This window comes from Miscanthus floridulus, chromosome 8, assembly GCF_019320115.1.
Source record: "Miscanthus floridulus cultivar M001 chromosome 8, ASM1932011v1, whole genome shotgun sequence".
NCBI lineage: Eukaryota > Viridiplantae > Streptophyta > Magnoliopsida > Poales > Poaceae > Miscanthus > Miscanthus floridulus.
The window spans coordinates 25574807-25581916 of NC_089587.1; the positions used below are offsets into that span (position 1 = coordinate 25574807).

At 50.9% G+C, this 7110-nt stretch overlaps 1 long non-coding RNA gene across 1 annotated transcript; it reads right to left on the reverse strand.

The window, feature by feature from the left end:
* Nucleotides 1-502: 502 nt before the first annotated feature.
* Nucleotides 503-6217, reverse strand: LOC136476020 (uncharacterized). Its single transcript, XR_010763350.1, has 3 exons — nucleotides 5669-6217; nucleotides 1873-4059; nucleotides 503-1780 (listed from the first exon to the last, which is right to left on the reverse strand). It is a non-coding gene; the product is annotated as an uncharacterized lncRNA (long non-coding RNA).
* Nucleotides 6218-7110: the final 893 nt, after the last annotated feature.

A 7110-nucleotide genomic window follows, 5' to 3' on the forward strand; every position in this document is an offset into this window, starting at 1 on the left:
GAAATGTGATCACGTGCTGCAAATAAAACCTAACGAAGTAGGGCATTATATAATTTAACATACACAACATATAAAATGACATGTGAGAACATGTACCGAACTAGGGTATAGAGGTCCTGAACTAAACCTAACATGCATTAGGTAATTGAAGCGAACAACGAGCACACGAAATGGCATGTGAGAACATATGCAAAACAAGGGTACATAATTCCTTCGACTAAACCTAACATGCCTTAGGTAATTAAACCAAACAACAAACACATTGATGTGCCATGTGAATAAGATAGGGTCGTCCTAGTAGTGTGGCCACATAGTAAATTGTGTTGCACCTTCTCCACAGTAGCCTTGCATTGTTGGTGGTGGTGGTGGCGGGGGTGAAGACAGAGGTCTCTTGTTCTTGTGATTAGGGCAGGTGTAATATGGATCATTGCAGAGTGCCTCCTATGAACTTGCACCATTGTTGTTGTCGTCGTCTTCGTCTTCCTTGTACCTGCTGCTAATTTTAATGAAATCACTCTTGCTATCGGGGGGAAACTGATACACTGGTTCCTCAAAGAAATAAGGCCTAAGAGACCCCTCCCACACAATGGGAGTTCCCTTCGTCCCCCCTTCCTCTCCTACTCCTGAAACCCTTTTCTCTAGATGACCCTCCAGACATTTCTACTCCAACGAAACCGGATACTAGTTTGGTTTTCCTTTTGGTTAGCAATGTATCCTAGAACGCATATATATAGGCGGAGACAGGTTTCCTAGCCGTTGTATTGTGCTATAAATGCTCCTAGAAAGTCTACTCAGAATCATTAAAAAGCCTACATCGTAGGACACTGGGGAACCTAGATTCCATGACTGAAAAGCCTATTCGATTTCAGACTTGAATCACTATTTCGAAGGACACTGAAAAGTCTATTTGACGGTGACATGACAAATCACTATAAATGCTATTTCCCTTAGAAATTCAATATACAATAAAACATAAACTTAGAAATGTATAAGTAATTGACACAATTACAAGCATAAATTGAGACATACATAATTAATTGAATGAATACGACAAATATGAAATAACGAAAACAACCAATAGTCGCACCTCACTAATATGCCAATGGCAAGTGCGTGAATTGTGGCCCAGTCTACTGCACTTGCCGCACTCGTACGGCTCGGGGTTAGTAAGAAATGGGGTTCCTCTCCCATGTCTCGTTCTTCCGGGTATCTGATCCATAACCATCCTGTGCCTCGTCCTCTTCCTTTATCCACGCTTGTTCCAACAGTAAACTGGATCCACAATGTACTTTGGCCCATCATATGGAGGCCACTCTCCAGGGTCCCAAAAAGGCATGAAGCGGGGGCTCTATATGTGCACAAGCGTGTCGACACTGAACTCGTGAGGTATCATGCTCTTGATATTAAAGTTGCGATGCCTAGCTGTTGCCATCAAATAAGAACATAGAAAGTGGTACTGCCTTGGTTTACCACAAGTGCATGTGAAATCTTGGAGGATTACCACATGCATCCTCGACTCTCGGACCTCGTCGTCGGATGTTGTACCGCCCCTATGCTCGGCCTGATAAGTCCCTATAGCGTGGTCAAAACATGTAACCTCATGTGTGCCAGCCCTTTCATTTGCGCAAGGTGATCATCATTAGAATCAAGAGCCCTTGCCATCTCATATGGATTCGAACCGAATCATTCATAATTTCAACACTATTGGAGCCACGGAATCCATCTCCACAGTACACTTGCGCAGCAACAGTGGGCACATCCACATTGTCAGGAATGTCTCCTACAACATAAGTAGAAAAATGAGGAAAGTATGAAAAAAATGGATGTAAGTAAGGGGTAAGCTCCCAATAACCATGCGGATAAGACACTTACTCAGATGATTCTGTGTCAAAGGGATCTCATGAGGAGGATCTGCCACAACATCATGAGTCTGATAAGCATATCCAACTAGCTCATTGGGGGCAGATTGAGCATCGGGACCCGTAGGTGCAACCTCCACATCCAAATCAGGTTCCAAGACAGGAGGGTCAAAGTGTGTCTGCTGACCCATTGGTGGGGAAAATCCATGAGGGATGGGATCAACTAACACCCGACGCACAACCACGTCCAAACTTTGGAACTGACACTTCATAGCCGATCTCACATTGTTCTTCCACTGGTCTGCACACCCAATTGGGATCATCTTCCTTAGGATGTTGGAAGGGGAACCTAGGTGAAGTACACCCTCGACTGCGATGCCATCATCATCATCAGCTCCATGGCAATGTAGCACCTCCCGAGCCCTTGCAACCAACTCACTAAATGAAGGCTTTTCATTGAATAACACATGCACACTTTGCATCTCAACAAACTCAACATAACCATAGCCATCTCTTTCCATGGTGCCTCCATGATATATGCTCACTAGGTTATCCATCTAGTTCATACACATAAGGGTGCACAATTACTTTAGTCCAATATAAATGAAGCATACTAAGTACAAGGTCTCTAGTATGTAATAACTAACTAAATAGATACTATCAATTCACTACTAACTACTAAGTACTACTAACTAACTATGTCAATTAACTATCTAACTAACTATGTAACTAAGTATATAACTATTTAACTAACTATCTTACTAACTATATAACTATGTAACTAACTATATATCTAACTATGTAAAGTATCTATCAATCAACATATCAATCTAAATATCTTTCTACCTATCTAAATCACTACCACACTAACCAACTAATAACCACTGTTAAATAACAAAATTTAAAAACTAATGTACCTCGAGTGCAGGGGAGGCACAGTAGTCGACAAGAGGCAGAGACGGCTGGCGGGGAAGCTGTCGTGCGCCCACGCGTGGGGGCGAGCGGCCATAGGAGGCCGGCAAACGGCACCATGCTACCGGCCTACGGCCCCCACTGCTCGTGTGGAGCGGGCAAGGGAGGGCGATGCAGCAGGTACGGTGTGGTCGCTCCCGTCTGGGTTCGACGACGGGTAGGACGACGCAACAGTCGTGGGTGGGGCACGGTGCCTCATGGCTCAGCGCGTGGGGGTGGGGATGGGTGTGGCCGGGCTCTCCTGCCCTGCGCGGCGTAGCACGGCGCGCGGGGCTCGGCGGCCTAGTGCGCGTGGGGTAGGGCGTGGCTTGCCAGCGCATGGGACGGGGCATGGTCCGGGGCGGGCGGGGCGCGACTGGCCGGCGCGCGGGGCGGGGTGTGGGACGGGGCGCATGGGCCGGCGCGCGGCCGACCGGCGCTGGGGCGGGACAGGGCGGGGCGCACGGCCGACGTCGCGGGGCACAGCGCGGCGGCCACGGCGGGGACGCCAAGGTGGGGGAGCGGGTCACGGCCGTGCCGGCCTGCGCGGGACAGGGCGTCGAACCGGTCGGCGGGGTGGGGCGCATGGCCGGCCGGGAGTGACGACGATGGTTGGGGCGAGGGATGGCGAGGACGAGCGGCGTCGGTGGCGGGAGGTGTCGGGCGAGAGAGAGAGAGAGTGGGAGAGAAAGGAAGAGAAGGAAGAGAGAAAGGAAACAGACCCACCTGTAAGGCCGGCGCGGCGCCAGGATCTTTGGCGCCAATATCTACGGTGCCAAGCTTGGTGCCAAGATCCACGGCGCCGAGCTGGCTGCCATGTCACCCCCTGCTCTACTTTGATGCCGACGTGGCCCCCCGACCTAGGCGCTAAACCCTCTGGTGTCGAGATGTATAACCTCAGCGCCACCAACGATGGCACCGAGCTAAGGGTCCGGATATTGAAAGCATTCCTCTAGGGGCATATTTGTGAAAAACTTTCAAAAAAGGACCAAAAAATAAAAAAATTCGGGCTGTGGCACCGCAATCCGTTGCGTCAGCCGTGCTCTCTCCACTGTCGCGCATGCTCCCACGCACCAACGGCTGGACCTTCACGCCAACCACCGACCCACCGTGAGGCCATGCTCTTCGTCATCCATGCCGGAAGCGTGATGATAGGCTTCTGCTCACCCGACGGCGGTGGTGAGCTCGATCCGCCACGCCTCCTGTGCCGCCGGCGGCACGATGCCAGGGCATTCGCCACTATGATTGACTGGAAAGAAAAAAAAGCGATATGATTGACATTGAACAAAAATGAACAGTAGATTTTGGGTCACGATGGCATAACCAATTTTTTTGGTAGCTACAACTACAAGCCTACAACCTCGTGCCAAAAAAACACTAACCATGCATGGAGGATGCAATTCACAAACTCAAGCAGCGATGGACCAGACATCAGATAATAACTTTAATTTGTTGCATGGCCGGGGAAGATCCATGATGGCAGGCACATGCGTACCATTAGCGGTAATGCTACTTATTAGACAACCGGGGTGTTAGTCGATCCGTCGGACACAGCTCCTCCACTCATTCGCTTGCTATTAAAAAAAATCCTCCACTCTGCTTATCCTCCACTCATCCGCTGGCTCGTTCGCCTCTCGTCCCTTCCATCGCGTGCGCCGCCAGCTCCCTCCATGGCCGGCAGCGGTGCCCTCACCCACCTCGGCGCGCGCCCTCCGTTATCCCGACGCGTGGCCATGCCTGCCTCCCTGGCTGGCGGTGACGCCCTCACCCACCCCGGCAGCTCCTTCCCCTACCCTGGCGCCGCCTCTCCCCCACCCCGATATCCTTCATCACCCCCGCATCCTCCCCCACCAGGAGCATCCAATGCCGGCAGATCCGGCGGCCCTCTCCCCCACACCGCGCGAGATCCATGGAGCTTGAGCGAGATCCTTTGGAGGTGGCACGGCGAGGGGAGTCGGTGGCGCTCCCTCACCCGGGCGAGACGCGCTCCCCACCCCTGGCAGCGCCCTCTCCCACCCCGGCGACCGTGCTTTCCCCACCTCGGCGGCCATGGCGCTCCTTGTGCCAAGCTATCTCTCTCTCCCTATGTTGCATATGTATGTTTCAGATGCATGTTGCATTTGTTTCATATGGATGTTGCAATAGTAGATCGGGGGATGTTGCATATGTTGCAATTATTTCAGAGACATGTTGCAAGAGTATGTTTCGAGCGTTTTAGATGTTCTAGATGTATGTTTCATCTGTGTTTGCCGGACACATGCTACAAGTGTGTTTATCTAGATGCTGCATATGTTTCACACATACGTTGCATGTGTTTTATTTGGATATTTGCGTATAGTTGCAATGGTTTTCAAGTGTTTTTCAGGTGTTTTTTCCGGTGTTTCAGAAGCATGTTTCAAGTGTTTCAACTGTCTTTAGACGTATGTGTGCAAGTTTTATAATTTAGATGTTTCAAAAGTAGATCGGGTGTCGCATCTCTTCTCCCCACCTTCTGCTGCATCGTCTCTCCCGACGCCGGTATGGCATCCATACGACGCCGCTGCTAGGTCCTTTTGAATCGGAAGCACCGCGCACCCTTCCCCACTTGTCGCTCGGGCAGCACGGGCCCCACGTGGAGCACGAAACCGAGTGTAGCGTGCGGACATCCGTCCGGACGTTCTGGCGCTAGCACTTCCGTTTTTTTTTAAGAATTAGGGCAAAGGCCATTCACTGCAGAAATCATCCATACAGTATTCAGGTGGTTCACACCATTCACTCTCAGTTCATCAACCGCAGAAACAAGATACAAGCGACCAACGAAAAAACTCGAAACTCCCAAGAGTGATTACTCGATTCGTTATTTGAACGCACATGCGTACCTTAATCATTGCTTCTCCTCGTAGACGAAGAAGGCGATGAATCCTCCGGCAACCGTCGCGAAAGCCACGAGCCACACAAGCAGCGCCACCGTGGGTGGCATAACGGCCGCGACTTTGGAAGAGAAAGCGAAGGTGAGTAGCGTCGTCAAGATCCACACAGCGACCTTGAGCCACCCTCTCGTGGACGAGCCTGCAGGTGCTCGCTCGTACATCCTCAGGCAGGCGAACAGTGCGAGTAGATCGGCGTAGGAAAACCCGACGAAGGCAATGGCCATCGCATCTCCTTGCGACCGGACGATAGCCATCCCGGAGTTGAAGGTGAGAATGGTGAGACCCAGCAAGGTGAACCAGGGGACTCTCCTGTCGCCATCTTCGGCGCGGCGGACGTCGGGGTTGTTCGCCTCCTGATCCTTCAGAAGGAATTGCTCCCCCGCACTGTGTGGCCTGGGGACGGCAGCTTGAAGAGCGGTGGCCATGTCCGACTGACAGGAATTGAATAAAGTTAATTTCCGCCGACAGGGATAAACTCACTTGCAAAATCTAAGCCCTTTGCATGGTAGTGCCGCTTACTGCGTCGATCGAGCTTCTTTATACTCTTGCAGACGATGCGATTGTGAAACTTCGATGAAGCTCAGTCCAAGGCGTGCCTTCGTGCGTGGCTTCGTCTGAAAATGAAAATATAAAAGTAAAAAAGAAAAAGAGAAAAGAGAAAGTGCGAGTGGGCAAGGAAGCTTCCTCGAAGTTGCGCGCCTTCGCTGTCAGCCTGTCGTGATGCACGCGCACGACAACAACTCCATTACTCCAATGCGGAAAAACCGCGTCGCCTGCTGTTTGGCCCACACTCAGTGCCAACTGCCAAGGGAGTCTATGGATATCGTACGCTTCGTGGGACCCACGTTGGCAGCTGTCGCCTGCAGTTTGGCCCACACTCAGTGGAAAAGAACCAATACATCCAGTCCCCCGGCACCCCTGAAGAAAAGAAAAATTACGGCCATCCTCTGGAGCACCCGCAGCTTAAGGACGCGTTTGGCGCCGCTTCCGGCGGCTCCGGCTCCTCACCTCGTGGTACTGTAGCAACACTGTGGTAAGAGCCGTTTCGGAAATCGAGGCGCAAAATGAACTGAAAAGAAGCCGAAAAGAGGAGGAGCTGGCGAAGCCACGATTTCGAGCTTCGCCGGCTCCGTGCTACAGTGCATGAACAGTCCGGAGCCGGAGCCTGCTGGAGCTCCTCCAAACGGGACCTAATTCTCTTTATATATTTGGGCTTTGTTTAGATTGCCTCAAAGTTTCAAGTTTTTTTTCTCTCTCCATTACATCAATTTTTTGACGCATGCATGGAGCATTAAATGTAGATAAAAAAAATAATTAATTGCACAGTTTTGTTGTAAATCACGAGACGAATCTTTTGAGCCTAGTTAGTCCATGATCGGACAAAGTTTGTC